The 22,999-nt window shown below is 40.6% G+C and overlaps 1 protein-coding gene across 3 annotated transcripts in view; it reads left to right on the top strand.

Annotated features, from left to right (window-relative positions):
* The window catches only part of LOC125396218 (uncharacterized), a 157,275-nt gene that overhangs the window by 28,645 nt on the left and 105,631 nt on the right, over positions 1 to 22,999 (top strand). For 2 of the 3 annotated variants that reach the window (XM_087896492.1, XM_087896491.1), the window contains exon 2: positions 18,376 to 18,557. The exons of the other annotated variant lie outside the window; for it this stretch is intronic. The gene's annotated coding sequence lies outside the window, so the exon portion shown is untranslated. The remainder of the gene's footprint in view (positions 1 to 18,375; positions 18,558 to 22,999) is intronic. 3 annotated transcript variants of the gene reach the window in all.

Raw genomic sequence — 22,999 nt, forward strand, 5'->3', positions numbered from 1 at the left:
TGGCATTATTGTTGTAGATTTTCCTCTCACTAAGCTGCTTGCAGTCTTCAGAGTAGCATCTTGTGGTTAAGACTTTGGTAGTGGAGGGGGGCGGCAATTAAGCTTTAGTTGATCTTCTCTGTGGATTATAGTCTTCAGACTGAGAACGTGCTCTCCCCATGGGACATGAAGTACTGGGTAAGGTCCAAGCAGGCTCCCTTAGTTATGGATATTTTCAGTTCTAATTATTTTGACACAGAAATGCATAGCTATTTCAGATCAGATACGTCCACCAGTGCTGTCCTCTGCTCTCATAGCTCAGTTCTCACAGCCTTGAACTTTTCACGAGCCTCTAAACTATGAGAACTCAATAATTTTTGGTGGCTTCTTTGTTATTTGTTGGTGATACTTGAGCTCAAACCCAGGGCCTCATATGTGCAAAACTTCACTCCAGCCCTTCACCATGACATCTCTGTGTCTCTTGTCATGGTCCATGACCCTCCAGGAATCTGATCTACACTGTCCCTCCCACAGACTTTTATCTGACTTCCTTTATCCTTCTTTAATATTTAGTCTGCCTAATTTCAGGGTGGTTTACCCAGTTTTTTTGGGTAGTTTTGGGGCTAAAGTATGTAAATTAAAAGCCCATTGTATAAGGCAATTTTATAAAAGTCCAAAACAGAGAAAAAGCACACATTAAATGAAATAGAATGGCTGGCTATAAGAAGGGCCAGGACGAAGCACAGTGACAGCAGTATGAACTCTCCTAGCAAACCCCATACTCCAACGGCTCATCGCGGTGTTTCTCTTGAATGCCCATTTGAGACCTTTCAGCCTCTAGGCTTTGGACATGCAAAACTGATGAGACCACGGATATGAGTGAGGGAGGGCCAGAGCCCTTCATAAAAGACCAAACAGTTCTGAGTAGAAGGAACTCCCCATATGCGTCTGGTCTCATCGTATAGTCCAGCTGGCATGAAACTTGGCATCCTCAAGTTTCAGCATTCCAAATGCAGGGATTACAGGCTCATGCCACCATTCCCAGATTCAGTTTTCTCATTAAAACTTTGATCCTCATCCACACAATTGTTCTTCACTGTACCCTGCAGTTTGCCTAACATATGGAGAAACTCAGTAAGCTTAGTTTGGTTTCCACATCGACAGACTCAACTAACAAAAACTATAAAATACTGGAGGAAAAAAAATGCATCTTTAACTAACATAGATGTTTTTCTTGTTCCTCGGTAAATATGCAATGCATTTACAATGATTTACAAGTCTTTATTGTGCCTGGCACTCTAAGTGATCTCGAGAGGACTTCACAGGGAGATGTGCATGGACTCTGTCAGTACTGTACCGTTTCACACAAAAGTATCTATGGGTTCTGATATCTGGGCGTCCTGGATCCAACTCCCTCACTCCCATTGACACCAAGGACTTCTTATTATTTTGCTACTTCCATGAGTTGAAAATTTTGAGGGGTCCTCCTGATATACTTTGGTTAATTTGTTCAAATTTATATCTAAAATGCACATATTGGTTATCTTCAGCTTAGGTTAATTTTAGAAATTTGGTTGTTTTTGCCTGAGGGACTCCTACCCTTGGCAGCCCAGATCTAGGACAGGGTGACACACAGGACTAACCTCTTGTTGCCGTGTTTCAGTTAGCTACTTATCCTCTTCTGGCTCTGAGGATAAGGGCTCTGCTTGGCAACAACCTGCTACTACAGCCAATGTCCTTCCCTATGTGCTGTATTCATGCCGTTCACTGCGAGGAGTGGTTAAAAATGAACTCCCCCCATTTGGCATGGAATCTCCTCTTTTCTTCCCTGCTTGGTCTCTTAAGAAAGGGTGGGGGGCAATAAACCTGCTTATGCACTTACCAGGGCTACGAGGTTGGGTCGCCTCTGTACACACAGTCGTTCCTCTATCGGTGATGGCAACATGTTTGAATCATCTGGGGAACTTTAAGAGTACACCAATGGCTGGGCTGGGTCAGATAAGTGGATCTGGAAGCACTAGGGCTGGTCTGGGCACCAATATGTTGTTAAAGCCCCCAGATGCTCCACACTTAGCCGAGGTTGGGCTCTGCTAAACTCAGCTGTTTTTTTGCAACTGGAAAATTAGTTGTTGATTCAGCAGGACAACATCTAATTTAGAAATCTTCTTGTCAATGGCATAAAATTATCCTTTATAATCCTGATAAAAAGCTTTCAAGGAATTCTTCTTGCCCACCAACTCTTTACAAATTCTTCCCCCTTCTAATCCCTAAATCTTACGTGGTCCTCGAGGAAATGGCTGCATGTCTACCTCATCACATTCTTATGAGACAGACACGGGGAATATGACTAATCCACACTCAGCCACAGCGATGCCAGAGTCATAGGCTCATTCTTTCCCTTTTTAGCATTTCTCATCAGCTCACTCCATGAATATTGATGGGCTGCCAATTAGGTGCAAAGAAAGGTATACTCTTCCATGTCATGGTTTAAACGATGCTTAGGATACTCCTTTGGCTTTCAAAGTTCTATAGGCTGTTTTTCTTGAACTAAACCCAACAGGGTGTGTAGTGCTTTGAGAGAGGTTCAGAGTTTTACCCTTCGGGATGGTGGGGCCACATTAGGAAAGGTCTTAGGACCAAGAGAAAAGCACTTGTCTAGTGTGTGCAAAGTACTCCTTCCATCTGGAGTACTAAACAAATGGGAAAGTCTTAAACGCTGGTACCTTGGACTTCATAATGAGTGGAGTTTATGAAATACGACAGGTGGCATATGGTATAGTGAGGCCATATGTTAGATTATTTTAGCATATGGAAGAGGGGTAGATTGTGGCAGGTGAAGTGAAATTCTAGTTAGGGCAGGGGATCCCGTGAAAAGACTGCTTAAAAGTTATTAATAAGGACCTAACAAAAATTGTTGATGGAGGAAAGAAATCAGAACACAATGATTACTTTGAGTAGAAAAAGTTGAGAAAGCAGAGATGTGAACAGTTCAGGACAGTGGTAATATATCTTTGCCTTTATATTTTTTGTTTATGTTTCAGTGGTGCTAGGGATTGATTCCAGGGACACACAAATGCTGTGGTAGTGTGAATGTAATTGGCCCAGAACCTCAAAGGGAGTGGCACTATTAGGAGGTGTGGCCTTGTTGGAAGAGGTGTGGCCTTGTTGAAGAAAGTGTATTGTTATGGGGCCAGGCTTTGAGGTTTCTTTCTGCTTAAGCTTCTCTAAGTGTGACATTCCATTTTCTACTGCCTTCTGAACAAGATGTAGCTGGCATCATGTCTGTCTGTATAAGCCATGCTTCCCGCCATGATGATAATGGACTAAACCTCTGAAACTGTAAACTGCCCCCTCAATTAAATTTTTCCTTATAAGATTGCTGTGGTCATGGTGTCTCTTCCCAGCAATAGAAGCCCTAATTAAGACACATGCTAAACATGTGTTCTACCTCTGTGCCACTCCATGAACCCAGGGAGCTTGATGAGGATTTGGAGCTACGGAGCTTGTTTGTAAACATCAGTAGATATATATGTGAGATTTGCATTATATTATATGCAAATTTAATATAACAAACACTACAAACAAATATAGAATTCAATTAAAAATCTACATTTTTAAGTGTTGAGAGTGCATAAGTACCTGTAATCTACTTTGAAATGTATTAAAAGTGAGAATGGACAGAGGATGAAGAAGAGGGAAAGGGAACTTGGGTGCATTTCTCAAGGAGTAAAGCATTTGCCATGTGTTAGGACCAGAGTTTTGGTCCCTAGCACCCACCCAAATGCCGGGTGGGCAGTGTTAACACCTCTATTCCTAGCGCTTGAGAGACAGAGACAGCCGATCTTCAGAACAAGTTGGTCAGCTAGACTAGTCAAGATGGTGAACTCTCCGTGAGAGACCCTGACTTGATATATAAAGTGGAAGGGGATTGAGGAAGACAAGTGACATTTGGTCTCTATACACAGGCATGTGCATACCAACTAACACATATAGATATAATCATACATGTAAGCATGTATACATATATGCACATATACCATAAACATATAACACACGCACCAAAGAAATAAAAGAAGGAAGGAAGAAAGAAATGAAGGAAGGGAGGGAGAAAGGAAGGGAGGGAGGAAAGATGGAAGGAAGGAAGGAGGAAGGGAGGGAGGGAAGGAGAAAGGGGAGGAAGGAAGGAAGAAAGGGAAGATAAAGCAAGAGTAGTGACATGACCATAGCAAAGCCCAAATTATGCTTTCAATGTTGGCTTTAAAATTCTTCTAACTTTACTATAAGACTCTTAAAAAAATAATAATAACAAAAAGTTGAGACCGTGGGTCACAAGTAGAGTGAGGCCAGTATGATTTTACAGCGTGAGTTGGTAATTGCATGGCATAGGAATATGATCATAACTGAATGTAGGGAAGTGGGGACACAGAGAAGTGCAAGCTACTGTGAACTTCAGTGACCAGATCACCAGGAAAACACATGCATGTGCCATTGACTGAGACACACTTTGCAGCAGGTCCTGTCATAGGATTTTTATGGAGATTTTTATCCTCACAATCACTGCTGCATAGGAAATACTATCAGATCCATTTTACAGGGGAGAAACAAAAGTTCACCCTGGTTAAGTAGTAACCAGGATTAAGGAAGTTAGGTGAGATTAGACAAGAAAAGTTATTCTTATTTGGAGGTGAAAGTACATGGAGAGGATTTTTCCTAATTTTTCTGCATTTAAGGTACAAAATACAGTGTTTCTGTGAACTCTGTAAATGCTTTCTATTCAAGTAAATCAATTCATCTTTTAAAAATTATTTATTAATATTGGGGGACACACAACACATGTGGAGGTCAGAGGACAACTTTGTGGATTCCATTCTTCCCTTCCTTTACATGGGTCCTAGGGATTTAATTCAGGTTGCTAGGTTTGCAGTGCAAGGGTCTTTACCATTGAGTCGTCTCACCAGCCTTAATACATCCTTCCGTTCCCATTGTTCCCTACCCATACTCTTGGGTTTGTAGAGCAAATATATGAGATCTGCTCTCTTTTAGCAATTTCCAGTGTAGAGTACAGTGCGGTATTGTTCTCCGTATTAGCTGTGCTGGGTGCCAGATCACCAGGTTGACTCATTGTACACAGCTGCAGTGTTGTACTTTTTCAGCAACAACTTCCCACTTCCTCCAGTCCTGCCTTTCATGAACACCACTCGACCCTCTGTTCATATGTATTCCGTTTACGATGTATTAATCTCACAGCTCTGGGGATCAGACCACGTGAACCTTGAGAAGCCTAACTCAGGTCCTGATGAATTAGAACCATCCACCCGTATCCACTGCTCCCTCTCCCCAGCCTCACCCTAGTCAACTGGTTTTTGGCAGCACATGTCAATGAGACTATGTACTAGTTTTCTTTATGCCCTTGCTCGTTGCACTTGGTGTGCTCAAGGTTCACCTACGTCATCACAGATGATAAGATAACCTGTTCTAAGGCTGATCAATATTCCATTACTGTTCCAATATACATTACATGTTCTCTGTCTATCTACCAAAGGACAGAGGTCTTTTGGTTATTGTGAATGAAGCTACAATGATCCTTCCAAGTTAGCTTCTAGGGTTTTGTGTTTTAATTCCAACAGCTTAGTATTTTCTGCTTTTTGAGGCCACCATAAAGTTGTTTATTGATTTCTTTTCAGACCATTTGTTGATAGTATGAAAAAAAACAATGCAGTTGAGCTTGTGTGTTGATTTTGTATTTTTCAATTTCAGTGAATTTGTCTGCTGATTCTAAGAACCATTTTAATACAGTTTTTGGGTTTTATTTTTAGCATATAAGATAATGTCATTTGAAAATGGAACCATTTTACTTTTTCTTCTTTTTGGATACCTATAATCCACCCTACCCACCTTGCTTTGGGTAGTATTTTCAGTACTATATTGAATAGAAATAATAAGAATGGCTTTGAGAGGAAAGGATGTCAGTTGCCCCCACCCATTGAATATGATGTTTTATCTGTGGTCTTTTCATAAATATCATTCATTATGTTGACGAAATTGCTTCTGTTTCTACTGTGTGGGTAGCATTTGTTTTGTGTGGTTATTTAACTTTGTCTAAGGCCTTCTGAGCCTGGAGAGTGAACTCAAGAGAGTGAGAGTTTTCATCTTTCATTCTGTCTGAGTGTGCTTCACACTGATGGATTTGCTTTGCATAATCGTGTCACATTCTAGGGGAAGGTTGCATGTGATCTTAGTGTCCGATCTTGATGGTCTGTTGAATTCAGTTTGCTAGTATTTTATGAAGTTTCGTGAGATGCTGGCATTCGGCAGGAGGCAGGATATATGGCTTTTAGAAAACACAAGGATAAAGTTGGAGATAAAGATTTAATGATCAGATAGACTCGGGGTTTGAGAGGTGACAATCTGAGAACTTAGAACGATAGCTGGACCGAGGTAGACAAATGTGACTTTGAAGGGAGGAGTTTAAAAGCGAAGAATACAGACACAGAATGCTGGATTAGGCCCACTGCTGGAATATGAGGGAAAGGGGGTACCAGTGAGTTACTGAGACCAGGGTTCGCTTTAGTGCTCACAAGGGGTGGAAAAAAAAAAACAATGCACAATGGTAGTTGCAAGCCTGGGCCCTGTGGTGTCAATTAGCAGTTCCCACTACTGACTGCCCTGATCCAGGGGATCAATTTGCACTTGTGGTGGTCTGCCATCATTGCTCCATCCTGCAGCAGCTGCCCTCCTCCTTTTGTGTTTTTTTTTCTTTAACCCTTCTTCCCAACAGCTTGGCTCCTGCCTGGGGTGGTTTCCAGCACAGTAGACAACACAGATATTAACAAGCGACTTGAGGTACTTTGAGGTTGTAGACTGCAGAAGTGGAAGCTGTCTGTGGCTCTCGGTTGAAGACCTGAACAGCTTTGCAGTCATGGCAGAAGTCCCTGCTGTTCTCTCAGGCTCAAGAGCACAGCATTGTTTCAATTCATCAACCACCTGATTAGCTACATAGGACCGCATTTTTGGTATATACCCATATCGTGCTTTTTTCATTTATGTGGTTCGATATTAAGTAGGGGGTAGAACAGGGTTGGTGTTTATATTTATAGGAAAAGAGATGGGAACTGAATCCAATGCTTTTGGAATTTTCTCAAAGCATTTACTGAATTCCCAGGTTGTCCTGAGATGGTGACTAGGAGTCATGTGACTTTTAATAGTTCCTTAATTTTGGTTAATGTTCCTTTTCTGCCTCCATCTTCCCTATTTCTTACCTCTCCCTTCCATAACATTTCTATCATCACTACTTTCAAGGGTCTCTTGCCTCTGTTTCCTGAATGCTGGAATTGCAGGTGTGTGCAGTTGTGTCTTGCTAAAAATAGTCTTTTGGGAGCTGATACTGTGGATGCAGAGAGGTTTAGTAATGCATAAACTTCTAGGCTCAATACCCAGTATAAAAATTATTTTTCATTCCAAAACTGATCTGATTAATATAAGACATAGCCTCCTCTCTTTGATCACATGCAAATTCTGTTTTTCTCTCTTCTTAAAATCTTTCCATAGAATTCATACATCGTTCCCTAGGATGAAGTCTTCATTGCAAAAATCTCAGAGAATTTGTCTCACCTTGTAAAGTACAGAGTTGAGTTTTATTGTACTTATTTAATATGCTAAGCCATATTAAATGGCATGGGTAGCATTGTCCAGTAACAATGATGTTTAGTCTTTTTAATGCTATATTTGTATCGGTATATGATACTAATATAATTATTAGTTGATTATCTCAGGTATTTTGCCACGGAAATGGAGAGGTGACTAGCACAAGTAGTCAAGGATTTCTAGAACTTGAGTGGAAAATGTCACAAACTGCTAATTCAAAATCAAGTCAAGGAAGAATCAACTGTCTGCAACTTCCTGAATGTATGCCAAATGATAATTTCATATGATTTTTGGCTTGAAACATTGGTGTCTCTTTAATGTGTTGTTCTCCAGATTCAAGGAAGCCTTTTCTCTTTTCTCTCTATTTTATCTATTTATAAAATGAATTTAATACTGTTTAGTCCAGATTGGCCTCTAACATACAGTCTTTCTGTTTGCTTCCTGACTCTGAGATTACATTACAGTTTTACAACATATACCTGGCAAATTGGATTATATTTACTGGAACTAAAGCAGCTTTGCAAACAGATACGTCTTACTATGATTGTACCTGGAGTTTTATGGTAGGTTCTGGCAGCCTTGGCAGGCTAGAATTGGCCACCCATACCAAGTTGATAATTAAGGTGAGCTGAGTGATGGTGAAGAGCAGGGAGAGAAGGTTTAAACAACACGCAGGGAAGAGACAAAGGGGACGCGTGACTCCAAGTTTGTCTTCAGGGATCTGATATGAATTGCAGGTTTAGAGGGGAAAATGGGGCAAGGAGGAAGAGGTCTGAATAATTAAGCAATCTGGTCAAGGTGCACTGATCATTGTCTCAGGTCTGATTCTGCTAGGTGGTCTGAGGATATCCTTATTGCTCTTATGGGCAGGACTTGTTCCCAGAATCCAACAAATGAGTCCAGGGTGCAGCCTCACCCTCATTGATAATGGTCTTCACAATGGAGTGGAGTTCTGCCCTACAAGGTTCTGCTCTTTCTGGAATCCAAGGTAACTACTTACTGCAGGTTTAGGACCAAGTTGTCCCTTTGTGTCTCCAGTTGCAAGGAGGATAAGCCAGGTTAGGAAGCCATGAATGGTCAGGCCTGTGCAGCATGGAGGAGGAGTTCAGAAAAAGCAGTTTCATGGTTGCCTTTGGTAGAAGTGAGGGCAATCATGACTATAGACAGTAAAATAACCTTTTAGCAGAGACCTATAGAACACTTTTCACTAGATTCTAGTGCTGTTTACCGTTGGGGGTGGGGTTGTTATAGAGCTGTAAGGTGGACTGGATCTTGCTTGAATTTCACTTTCCAATATATGTGTTAAGGCTTTAAAAAAGTTGGGTAGGAGACCACGGCGGGTCACTGCAGGTGGAAGTCTGGTCCCTCAGAGGGTGAGAGATGGATAGACACACCTTGCAGAGTTTGGGTATTTAGTGGGTTATGGAAGGGAAGGAGAAGAGAGAGAGGGAGAGAGAGAAACAGAGTGGGGGGAAAAGAGATGGAGAGATGTTGTAAGGAGACTGCTTGTTTGTTTCCCAGCTGCCCAGACTCCCAAAATAACAATACAGAAACTGCATTAATTAAATCACTGCTTGGCCAATTACTTAAGTGTATTGCTAGCTATCTCTTACATCTAGAATTAATCCATCTCCATTATTTTACATTTTATCACATTTTATATTTTATATTTTACCACAAGGTAAGGTCCAGTGTCTGTCTCTGGCAGGACTACATGGCTTCTCTTCTGACTCTACCTTCTTTCTCCCAGTATTCAGTTTAGTTTTCCATGTCTGGTTCTGTTCTACCCTATCAGGCCAAGTCAGTTCTTTATTAAAGAATGGTATTCACAGCATACAGAGGGGAATCTCACATCAGGGGAAGAGTAGAAAGATGGAGGGGAGAGAGCCCACATAGGCTAGAGGAAGATCCACTAGCCTGGCGAAGGGTGAGTGGGCAGGGCTTGTCTCTTAAAGGGACAGGATACACAGGTGATAGGACAGACCATTACAGTCATATCTCTTTCTTATAATAAGAAAGCAGGAAGTTAGGCACAAACAGGTTAAAGGAATTTGGACAGCAGATTCTCAAGACTGGTTCCTTCTTATTTGTGAGCGTCGTCTGGAGGGGGTGCTGAGAAGGCTGGGTGCTAGACACATCCTGGGGTAGCTGGTCTCCTTACTCCTGTCCAGGGTTTGTGCTATGAAAATGTCCAGTGTTTCTTAGTTCTATTTAAGGTACTGGCAGAACAGAGGACAAAGCTAAGTTTAGGAAGAATTTTTTTTCTTTTTATGATCAGGGAATTGAGAAGGGTGTATCTTATCTGTTTAAGGTGGAACCTTTAATTCAGCTCCCTGGAACTCACAAATTATTTTTGGGTTTACAAAAACATAAGCTTTAAATAGCAGCATGTTTATACTAGAATGACTGTGACAGATATTTTTGCATAGTAAAATAGAAACTTTTGAAAAGTATCTTTAAGGCTATGAAAGGCAGTGTGAGAGAGAATTTTGTCCTGCCATCTTTATAACTTTCAGGTATACACCTTAATAACTTTTAGCTTGTATTTTACTGAAATTTGTCTGGTGAGGTTGTCTTTTTAAACTGACAAAACCTCTCAGTTGTCAAACTGCATCAGAGATCTTTCAGAAGGATAAAATTTTACTTGAGTTATTGATTAAAAAATAACAGAGAGCTTACTTGGTTGGCACCTAGAGTTACTCCTCAGGGTCCTCCATGGTCGCTGAGGGTCGTATTTGCCTTTTGCTGTTTAGCACAGGGCCTGCCAGACTCCAGAAGGTCCTGTGGGCTAAAACAAGCCTACCTTGACCTGAGCAACTAGGCTGTCAATTCTAGTGATTCTTCCCACTGTCTGGAGATCTTCAGTTTAGATGAAAGGTAGTTTTTCCCAGTGGTCAGTGCTTAGCAGTTAATGAAGTGAATTGAAGATAGACATTATTTTGTGCCCATTTGTCTTTTGTCTTCTTTGGAGGAAATAGAGTGCTATTGCTAGGAGCGAAGATGTCTCTGTTATGAAAAGTCCTTTAATAATTAAATATTTAAATGTCATATTCCCCAGATCTCTGAGCAGTTGAGGGCTGTTTACCGGGTATAAATGAGTTATAACTACAGTATAGAATCTGCCTGGAGAGCTGGGTCAAGCTTGACTGTACTGGCTCACAGCTTAACAGGTAAGATTTATACTTGTAAAAGACATAGAAGAAAAAACTGCTTGCAATAGAAGCTTAACATTAGAACTGTTAATAGTAGAGAACAGCTTAATATAACAGCAAACATACATGCATTTAAGCCACATGTATGCACACACATAATAATACACACACAGGAATTGTGTGAAATGAATGATTCTGATGGACCCTACCAAAACCATGCCACTGCACAAAACATACATGTAAGAGAGACAGTAAGAGAAATTTAGAGACAAAAACATAACTAAACTGTGAGACTAGACAGAGAATACCTCAGTAAAGATGGTGGGACTTGGTCACCTGACCTGGCCCTCAGTTAAGATGTCAGTGAGGTCACCTGACCACAGTTTAAGATGGCAGTAAGGTCACCTGACCTCAGTCAAATTGGTGGTAGTCACATGTCGTGTGAAGAAGCTATGTTTTTTGAGCAGCGGGACTTTTAAATATAATAACAAGGGAGACAATCGAAGCTGTGTAGAACATACATTTAAAACAGAGTTACATCTGTGTAGCCACACCATTTACACATTCTTTCATATATGAAGTAGAGAGGAAAATTACTCAGCACCTTGATCTGCCCTGTTGCCTAGCCAAGGCTGGAACTGGAGACAACTGCCTCATGGATCCAACTAATCTTGTTGCTTTCTGTGGGAGCAATGGTAGTGGTGGCAGGGATAGACTAGTAGGAACGGGAGTGAGAGAAACAGAGCATTTACAGATGGGTAGGGAAGGGGCTGCCCGGTGAAAGGAAAAGCACAGGCTTGAGATGCTGGCAGGCAGGTGGGAATGAAACTGCTCAGGGAAAGGAAAGCCAAGATGGCAGGATGCCAGCAGAGTGTTTATAGTTTATAGGCAGGTGACTGATAGTTTAGCGGGTTTATTTTTCATAGCTGAACACGTGAAAGCAGCGAAAACAGAGTAGACCTCAAGGAAGGCAGGGGAATGTCTTCCCTCTGAGTGTGGGGTCAGTAGTTGAGGCCGTCCAGGGTAGTCTCTCACAATGGGGATCACTTATGAGCAGTCCAAAAGGATAAACAAAAAAACAAAACAAAACAAAAAGCCGAGGGGCCCCACGTCACAAAATAATGCAATGCTCAGTGTGTGCAGTGCCTGGGCAGCCAAGGTTGCTCAAATGGCAGGAGGACCACCCCGGGTGGTCTGGTCATGTTTCTAGCTTTGGGAAGCAACCAGAAGTGAACGTCAGCAAAAGCTGACTTGAAGAAGGGAACCTTACCATTTTCAGGGATGGCTCAAGCCCAGGGTCTTAACAGGCAGGAGGGAACGTGGAGGGAGCCTGGCAGAGTCACACAGCACCAATGTTATGGTTTAAAAAATGGCGGGTATCCTGAGCAGGGCTGTGGCGGGTGACCTGAGGCCACAGCAGAGCTGTCTTGGCTTCAGTGGGTGAGAAATGGATAGACATGCCATGCAGAGAGAGTTTGGGTATAGTTTATATAGTGGGTTATGAAAGGGAAGGGTGAGGGGGAGAGGGAGAGAGAGAGAGAGAGAGAGAGAGAGAGAGAGAGAAACAGAAAGGAGGAGAGAGAGATAGCAACCCCCTCTTCAGAAGAAGGACAGAGGGAGAGAGACCTAGTGGAAGAGGGGGAGTGGGCGGGGCTGGTCTCTTAAAGGGACAGGATACCCAGGTGACAGGACAAACCATTACAGTATGGCTACAACTCTCTAGACTGACATTTTCAGTTTTTCTCTTCTCTTCTTTTCTTTTTTAATCAACCAAAACTCAAACTACTCCTTTCCGGAAGACCTACAAGCTGACCGATATGTGATAGAACACCCATAGAAATTACCCTCAAAGTCCTGTCTGTGTAGCATTTGTGCCTACTGTCCATGAGCCGCTCAGGCAGTTCGTCAAAGCAGCCAATGCCATCACCAAAGGTGTTAAAACTCCACCCCAGGAATATAGAAGACAACTGCCATCCTTGTCTGCCACTGAAACGTGCCCTGGTTGTCCTGTGGACTCAAGGGTTGCTGTGTTTTAAAGCACTAATCTTTGCTTTTCTTCTGAGTCCATGTAAATCTCTGTCATTAAGTGCTTAGCCACACATGTAATCCAGCTATCGTGTGTGTGTGTGTGTGTTTCTTTTTTGTCTCCTTAGCTGGCTTGGCTGAGCTTTCTCAGTGAGTTCTGTATGGATTTAACAGAGAAAGAACCAAAGTGTTGTTATGCTTTGATGCTGGCAAAACCTGGGTTGTTTAATAAGAGATTGGGTATGGGCTTAGCCTCTGGGTACCTTGGGGGAAAGAGTTCTTTGTTTCGAAGGTCAATAGAGGTTAATAGTAGAGTATTAAAGGGTCAGCTCTAAGGGAGGAGCAGAAATATTTGCAGCCTCAGTTAAAGACTCAGCTGTGGATGTGTTTGCTATCTGAATGACAGTGGTCTCCCAACTCTAGTCTAAGTGTCGTAAACCAGTTCTAAGCCATTTGTCCTCCCCTACCCCCCAGTTTCCTTGTTAGTCTTGATTAGTAGGAGTAAGAGCTCTCTAAAATTACAAAAAGCTGCCTGCAGGCCTGTGTGGGAATTTCTAGCGAAGATTGACACCCTCCCAAAAGAAACCATCTTTTCCTGTCTGGATCTCTGGTCACCTATCTCAAGACCTGGAACCAAAGGAGATACTCATTAAACGCTACTTAAGTGGATTCCCTGAACACTAACTGATCAGTCTTCACAATCCTTCGACAGCAAGACTCAAAACGAGCTCGGGACAATTCGTAAGAGGCAAAGCATAGGAGAAAATGGAAAACAAAACAAGCCAACCCACAGAAAGCAAGCCAACCCCTAAACAAACAAAACCCAGAAACATTATTCCTATCAGGCCAAAGCTGCTCACTTACTGTGTTTTAGCCTGGGAAGGTTGGTTTCTATATCTTTAAATATGCATATGTTGCTGTTTCTGCCTCCCAGATCATGTCTCAGAGGCTCAGATTATCGGAGTAAATCTTCATTACCATCTTAAGTTAGAAAGGTCAGGAGTCAGTGGGTTAACTGACAATATACATATTAAAAGAACAAAAAAGACAAAATTTACTTACACATGCATGTAAAAAGCCAGGGAGAAGTCTTGATAAAAAGGATGGGGGTGGGGATGGGGTGGGTGATAAAGAGGGGCTGGGGATGGGTGATAAAGAGGGTGGGGTTGAGATGAGGTGGGTGATAAAGAGGCAGAGGAGGTGCAGTGGGATGGGTAGTTTCAATGCTTTCCAGAAATCATGGAAAGAGCCATTGGGCTTTTTTATGCTAATGGCATGGACGATTTTTCATGGTGGCCGATTTCACCGGGAATTCCCTGAGAATGGGGTTAATAGTGGTGGTGTTTTTCAGAGGGTCTGCTGCAGTAGGAAAAGTGAAGCCCAGATAAGATTCTTTCTGCACTTTTGTTGCTCTATATATTTTCACCTTAAAATAATTTTTATATAGCTAGTGTGAAGACCTGGATGGTTCTCCACAGTAGTGTGGCTCAGATTGCAGAGATCTATAAACTCCAGGTTTGAAGGAAATAACATGATGTAATGACTGTCTAAAAATGCAAAGTAAAGCAGCTGGTGTCAGCTAAGGGAGGCTGGAGTGAGGGATCACCTGAACCTGAGATTTGGAGACCAACCTGGAAGCACAGTGAGAAAAACAAGATATAGTCTCCATAAATGGGGCATAATGTTCTATTTCTCAAAAGCTTTATTCAAATGTAAACTTTCAAAAGCTGGATATCTTATTTTTGTCCAGAATAATGAGGTATGCATCCCAAAATGGACTGGAATATTTTTCTCTTCCTTCCTTTCTTCTGCCCTTCCTTCCTCCCTCTGACTCTCTGTCCCTCCTTCCCTCTCTCTTTTCCTTCTTCCCTTTCTTCCTCTCTTTCTCCTTCCCTTCCTTCCCCCACTCTCTTTCTCATTTCTTAACTCCTACCCTTCACCAAGTTGTTGAAATTGTTGATGGCAGAAAATCACTACTAAATCTAGGGCCAGACTGTCCATAACAACGTAATTATAAGCTTGTTGAGAACACTGACTTTTCCTCAGGAAAAGTGTTAGAAGTCTCCAGTCTAAGCTGAGGTGTGTGCACGTTTTAAAGAAAAATTTTCTTTGTTAAATATTAATCTTGTGAGACAGGATATTGTTATGGGGGCATTCCAAAATATTTGCCTTTAGTTTTACTGTTTGAAAAAATTTATTGAGTGCTATAGAAGAGAGCCTTTGGAAAAGGCTTATTACTGAAAGAACCGCAAGGTTGAATATTTCTTTTTCCAAAAGCAAAAAAACACGAAAACGGTGAGAATCCACACAAAGCCCACAAGACTTTGTACACAAGCAACCTGGTTCTAGTCATCTGCAACATAGTATTCCTGAAGCAGCCATCCTATGGACATTCCAGCAAAATGCCATGTGTTTTTGGCCCTGGAAATGTTAGTTTTACTATTTCCCCTCTATTTCTCATGCTGGAGTTCTTTAGTTTGTACACCAGTTTTAGATCAGTTCTGAAGTTTTATGGGATAAGGCTTGCTTGCCATTTTCCACCCCAGAAGTTACTTTATTTGAATACCAGGGTGTGTTTCTGCTTGCATACTGGCATAGACTATTGGAAAAATAAAAGTGTGAAATTCAATTTTATTGCTACCAGAAAATATTAGCCATAGGGTGGAAATGTGAGAAACCTCCCACTTTGCAAGAGGAAGCCAGAGTATCACCCAACTTCCCAATGAACTTTGGTTTTTCCTACTGGGCAAAGATAATATATGGAGCCGTAACAATGGCTGCTGTGAAAGGCTGGAGAATGATATCTAGACTCTTCTGGAAGCTACAATGCCAGTGACTGCTATAGACTGAGGAATGATGGGGAACCTCCTTTAGCCAATGGCCTTTGAGAAACCGGACCAGGTTGCTGTAGCCTTGGGTACCAAAAAGATGTAGGCCCGCCACTTGCTCTTTTTTTTTTCTCACCTGGATGTTGGGTTCAGTCCCTGTTCCCGGTTCGAACAGAAGCCTGTGATCTGTGAGTTCCACCTAAATTAAAAAAAAAAAACACAAACCTTTATTATACTCAATTCTAGTGTGGGATTATTTTTTTTGTGTTTGCCTTTATCTGGCCACCCAACGTGGGAATGAGTTCAAACTTATACCGGGACCAACCTAAAAGGTGAGCGAGTTTTGTAGACTCAGGGACCTCACTTAAAAAAAAAAAAAAAAAGGTAAATTGAATGGGATAATAGGTAGATTAGTGTGAAGTTACTCACACTAATAATTCTAATAATAGTAATAGAGTGAATACTTGTGAGCTATTATTTATAGACAATTTACGTTGGTATAGATTCTTGTATATTGATACAAATTCAGATTATATTTGTTTATTGAATATATTCCTATTTCTGTTTACAACATTTGTACACTGAGGTAAAGTTATTTTGTCATATTGTATGCATGCATATTTTTATCTCTGCTTAAGACAGTTTGTATACTGATACAATTTTATCATATTGCATTATATGTTTTTAAATCTGATCAAGATACTTATATATTGTTTACATTTTGAGAACATTGTCCTCATTTCCTGCACCGTTGTTTAGAGATTGTTTAATATTCTAATATAAAGTTTTTGTCATTAAGTTATACAGGTATTAAGAATTATAGGTCAATAGTCATCCAGTTTGTCATACCTATAGTTAGAATATTCAGGTTCTTTAGATACATAGAGAGAGATTCTGCATAGATAAATAATCTTCAACTACTTCAAAGAACTGTAAAATGTGGCATTTAAATAACTTAGGGTTCTCTTGACAAGAGACATGATTGCTCCTAGCAGCACCAATCTATTCCTGAAAAAATGTTGAACACCAAAGACACTCCACTTGGAGCTTGTTTTCTTCTTGGCAAAACTGGCCGTTGGGCAAGAAACTGCCCATGCTCCAACCACTGACAAAATACAGTGTCCGGACTGGATAAACAAAATACAAAATAAAAAAGACTGCCAAACCTTGCCAAGATAGGGTAAGGTAGTTTTAAAAATTTTCCTGCCTCTGTTGGTTACTCTAGTGTAACATAAGGGGGCCGGCTTGTTGGGGTATCTGTCCCGCCCAGTACCCCACAGCCAGCAAGCCCCAAAGAAAACCACACGAAGTCTACATTAGGTTATAAAGCTTATTGGCCCATTAGGTCAGGCTACTTATTAGCTCTTATAACTTTTGTTACCCCATTATCCTTATCCGTGTTAGCCACAGGGCTCAGTACCTTTCTCAGCTGGGCAGGTTACATGCTGCCTCTTCAGTGGTCTGCACAGGAATGACAGAGGGAGCTTCCTGCGTCCCAGAATACTCCTAGTCTCTTTGCTCCACCCCTACTTCCTGTCTGGCTTTCCCGCCTATACTGCCTGCCTGGCCAATCAGTGTTTTATTAAAATATGATTGACAGAATATAGACAATTCTCCCATACCACTCTAGTTCCTTAGCCAAAGTTGGTTGCTCCAATGTTGCAAATGAGACTTTGGGTGATTGCCCAGGTTGCCAGTTGTCTCTGTCATTTACTGCTCATTTTGAAAGCTACTTGATTGCACTTCCTGCCTATTCAAGTAATATTATCTCCCTTCTCAGGTCTTTGAGAAGATTGAAGACTAAATAGTCATAGTTACTTTCCTTATATGACTTCGCCAAGCTATTTTAAATATAAGACTTAGACTCTTTAGGATAAAATAATATGTTTAACATATATTTCTTGCTTAGTATTTTTATGCAGGTTGTAATTCTAATTTTTATACTTAATATCTGTTTTTATTGTATATAGTTTTATATTGGGTTTAGAACTCTCTTATTTAGACAAAAGGGGAAGGTGATGGGGAACCTCCTTCAGCCAATGGCCTTTGGGAGCTGGACCAGGTTGGGTATGACCTTGGGTACCAAAAATGTGTGGGCCTGCTAGCTTACTTTCTTTTCTCTCTCTCACCTGGATGCTGGGCTTGGTTCCTGTTCCTAGTTCAGATAGAGGTCTGTGATCTGTGAGTTTCCCCTAAATAAAAAAAAAACCCTTTATTACACTCAATGTTGAGCTAGTATGGGATTATTTTATTTGTGTTTGCCTTCAGAGTAATCTCAGACTTCTAGTTGTATGCAGAGCTATAGCTTTTCCAGAGCTAAGGGCCCTAATACCAGAGGCTAGATGAGGACTTTGACATTAGAGAACACAATATGTCTTTGTTCTGACCTCCTGTACCTACCCTCTACTGTCTAATATTGAGGGAAGCAAAAGTTGCTAAAGAACCACTCTGCCTACCTATGACTTCTATATGGGTATAGCCATAGGATCCCAGACAACTGATTGGCAAGAGATAAATTTTAAATTTCATTTGTTATGTTTTATGTTCAACTTATAGAAGTTTTTGGAAATATTTTTGTATTAAAATGTGCTCCAAAGTCAATTATATTGTATAGCTTATAATAAAAAAAAGTATCAATATGTGAGGTAACAATGATAAAGTTGAATGTAGTTATAAGGGGAATTAAGGTTGCAAATCAGCTGACTTTACAATAGGGAGAGTGTCTGAGATTATTCATGTTGTCCCAGTGTCATCAGCAGGCTCCTAAAAAGTGACATTGGACACCAGAAGATAACATGCCGGAGAGATGGTGGAGAAGGACTTCACCAGCTGGTGTTGGCCTGGAATATGAGGAAGAGTCAGGAGCCAAGCAAAGTGGGCAGCCTGTAGAAGACAAGAAAGGCAAGAGACTATCCATGAACCAGGGAAGGTGGGTAGTCAGTGGAAGCTGAGAAAGGCAAGAGAAGATAGTCTACATCTCGCTGAAAACCTTGATTTGTGAACTGCAAGATATGTTTTTCAAATCACGAAGTTTGTGGTAACTTGCTACAACATTAGCAAATTAATAGAAAGCTATATTGAGCACATTTTCTTATTTCTATCTCTTCTGCACTATTTTTCTTCTCAAAAATAGTAACTTTAAATTTTTATTGTTTATCTTTAATATTTTTCAATGAATATACATATGCATTTCCCTCCTGTGTAGATAAATGATAGCATATTATACCTTCCAGGATAGTGTGTGTCTCTGAAGAAAGTACATATAGAACATATATGTGTAAAAGGGGGTTCATGAGAGTGCCACATCACACAATCACAGGGACTGAAAACCTATACAACATAAGTATGTAAAAGGTGTGCATGAGAGGTACACTGCCTCACACAATGACTAGGGCTGAAAACTTCCACGAGTCAGAGAAGCCACTGGCTTATTCTAACAAGATAAAAGCCTTAGAACCAGGGAGGCCAGCGATGAGTCCTAGTCTTTTATTGAGGCTCAAGAGTCCATGGAAGATGCTTGGTGCCAGTCACAGATCCCCAGACCCAAAGAGCATGGAGTCTGATGTCTGAGGTCAGCAGCAGGAGAAATTTAGCCTACTCTGGAAGGAAAAACAAAAATGCTTCTTTCTCCTTCCATTTTCTTGGTCCATGTGGGTCAACAACTGGGTGGATGCTGTTTGCTCACAAGGAGAGCCAGTCTTCCCCACACACATGCTGGTACCCTCTGGAAAAACACTGTCACAGACACAACTGGAAGTCATGCTTTACCAGTCCTCGAAGCACTCCTTCCTCAAGTCCAGCTGACACCCACAAATAGCCAGTCACACCTACTTTTCTCTACCTTTTTCTCACTAAGCAATAAACTCTAGGGACCATTCCATAGCACTACCTGACTTAGCCAGGTAGGGCTGTGGGATCTGTTGTCAAACTGATGAGGTCTAGAATCAGCCTGTGGGCATGCTTGTGTCTGCTGCCATGACTCCCCAAAATACTATGAAGGACTGTACCCTGGGGTGTGAGCCAAAATAAAACCCTTCTTTAAGTTGATTTATGTAAGGGTGTTTTATTATAGCAACAGAGATGTAACTGGGATAGACTATCATAACAAAACACTATAGACTGAGTGACTTACACAACACCTATTTATTTCTCTACAAGTCCAATATCAAAGTGCCTGCAGATTCAGTTTTCATGAAGGTCTGCCTTCTGTCTTATAGAGGATATTGTGAGGTGTCATCCAGATGTTTCTTTGTATGGTGGGGATGAAAAAGCTAATTTCTCATCCTCGTTTTATTAGGATATTTCCATCTGCGGTCTCATCCCTCATTACCTCCTCTGAACCTAATTTACTCCCAAATATGTAATCTCCAAATACCATTATATCAGGAGTTAAAGCTTTAACATGAATTTGGGTGAAATACATATATTCAGTCCCTAGCCACTACAATGCTTATAGTTCCTTTCGAGCACCACATAGTACTTCAATATGTTTCATTTTTGGTATTAAAATATTCCAGTATGGAATCATTTTTTGCAATGTCTTTTTATTCTATGTTAATGTGTCACAGGATAGATCATAGAGGTAGGACCACTAATCCAAAGGCTTTCAAGTGAGAGTGTGTGTGAGATACCACTAAATATCTATCAAAAACTTCATTTGCCTTACTAGCAATGTGTTTGCTGTTTCCTCATATAGCTGTTGGTCTTTGGGGTGTTTGCTAATAAGAACAACTAATTTTTTATTGTTATGAAGGGCATATAATATGAAATACACCCTCTTAGCAAATTTTGAAAGTATCCAGAGTTTTATTAACTATACATTTTGTACATAGTAGATATGTAGGTAATTTTCACCTTGGATGAATGAAACTACATATTTGTGGAATAATAATTCCCTATTTCCTATTTCTTCTGCCCCTTGACAATGGTCACTGTAACTTTTTATATTTATGGGTTTGACTACTAGAAACCTTATTGAAAAAAGTAACATAGTATTTGTCCTCCTGTGACTGGCTTATTTCATTTATCATAATGTTCTCCAGCTCATTTCTGTTGTACCATGTGTTCTACCATGTTGTGTACTGTTTATTCCTTTTTCTTTTCTTTTTTTACTCTTTGCTCCTTAGTTTTCTTGGGGGAGGGGCTCCACCCAGCTCCCAAATAAACCATACACAGAGGTTTATTCTTAGGAGCGCCCAGCCTTAGCTTGACTTGTTTCTAGTCAGTTTTTCTTAACTTTAAATTATCCAGGCTACCTTTTGCCTCTGGGCTTTTTCCTTTTTTACTTCTGTATATCTTACTTTCATACTTACTCTGTGGCTGTCTGGGTGGCTGTGTGGCTGGCCCCTGACATACTCCTCCCCTTATTTTCTTGTTGCTTACTCCTCTTCCTCATTTCTCCTTCTATTTATTCTCTCTGCCAGCCAGCCAGCCAGCCCGCCCCACCTATCATTGCTCCTGCCTTGCTTTTGGCCATTCAGCTCTTTATTAGACCAGCATATGTTTTAGACAGGCAAAGAATCACAGCTTCACGGAATTCAACAAATGCAGCATAAAAAAAAGCAACACATCTTTACATCATTAAACAAATGTCCCACAGTGCAAACAAAAGTAACACACCTTAAAATAATAGTCTCCAACAGTACCATATATACTGCTTCCTTCTTTTTCAAGACTGAAAAGTAGTCTATTCTGTAGACACAGTATTCTGCACATTCTTTATCTGGTCATCCTCTAGTGGATATTTATGTCACTTTCCTGTCTTGATTACTGTGACGAATGCTTGAGTGAATATGACACTATTAATGTATCTTCAAGTCTTATTTTCAATTCTTTTGGATAGATACCCAGGAATGGGTTTATTGGATTGTATGATAATTCTATTTTAATTGTTTGAGGAACCTCCATGCAAATATGTATAGCAACTGTACAATGTTTTATTCTACCAGTTGCACACGTGTTCCAGTTTTTCTCTTTTCCACACCCAAAAAAAACCAACCAAACAAACAAGCATGTATTCCCTTGTCTCAGTCTCCTGACTCATCACAGGAATGCTGGAATTACAGAGGCCCACTACCATGTCTGTCTTTGTGTAGATTCTAGGATCCTGAACTTAGGACCATATGCTTGCATGGCAGATGCTTTACTTTTTGACTCATTGCTCCATCTCCATGTTCAGTATCTTTATTTATCTTATTCAACATCCGTTGACTATTTTCTCTCCTTTGGACAAGTTTTTTTCAACTATTTGTTTTATTTTTTAATGTTTTTTCCCATTATGAGTTGTGGGAATTTCTTACATGTTTTGAATATTAACCTGTAAGTGGATATGAAGCTCTTCTTTTGTCCCGACCACCTGGTACCAAATAATCAAACAAAAGTTTATATTAATTGTGAAATGTTTGTCCTATAGCCAGGCTTATTATTAATTAGCTCTTACAACTTAAACAAATTCATTTCTATTCATCTATATCTTGTTACATGGCTTGGGGCTTTACCTGTCCTCTAGTATCTTGCTATCTGGAGGCTCATCTCTCTTTCTCACTTCACCACTCTTTTTCTTTGTATTTTGTTTGACTTTCCTATTTGGTGGTGTGGTGATTTATTCTGAGTTAAGAAAAATCAGGTTTGATGAAGGAAGACCACCTGAGAAATCTCCAATAGGAGCTGATGGCCCAGATGTCTAAGTTCTACATCCAGAACAGATTCAAGACTGCTGCCTGAGATAATCAAACCTCACAGGATACTCCAGTCATGACTTGATCATAATTCTAAATTTTCTTTAGGTACCCATAAGATTATTAGCACCCCCAACCATCAGGAAGTAGCCTGCAATACTACACCCACATTCCCAAAAAAATGGACTATGGATATTTTTCTTTGTTTAGAATGTAGGTGTCTAGTTGTTATGGATAATGGTCAGGAGAAAGGATAAACAAAGGATATTAGATTCAGAGTTCTTGTTTTTTTTTTTTTTAAAGAGGGGGAAGTGGTGTGGGAAAATGGTCTATAGTCTGTCAATTATATTTTAAATAAATGCTGATTGGCCAGTAGCCAGGCAGGAAGTATAGGCAGGACAACCAGACATGAAGTAGAGGTGGGCGACAAGAACAGGAGAATTCTGAGAAGACGGAAGTTCCTTCTGCATTCGTGACAAGGTCACAGAAGAAGCAAGATGTGACTGCCTCGCTGAAAAAGGTACTGAGCCATGTGGCTAACACAGATAAGAATAATAGGCTAATATAAGTTATAAGAATTGATAAGAAGTCTGAGACAATGGGCCAATCAGTTTATAGCTAATATAGACTTCTGTGTGATTTCTTTGAGACTTAGCAATTGCGGGAACCAGGCATGACAGAAAACCCCAACAAC

The sequence above is a fragment of the Myodes glareolus genome, chromosome 14 (assembly GCF_982192425.1).
Source record: "Myodes glareolus chromosome 14, mMyoGla1.1, whole genome shotgun sequence".
Classification (NCBI taxonomy): domain Eukaryota; kingdom Metazoa; phylum Chordata; class Mammalia; order Rodentia; family Cricetidae; genus Myodes; species Myodes glareolus.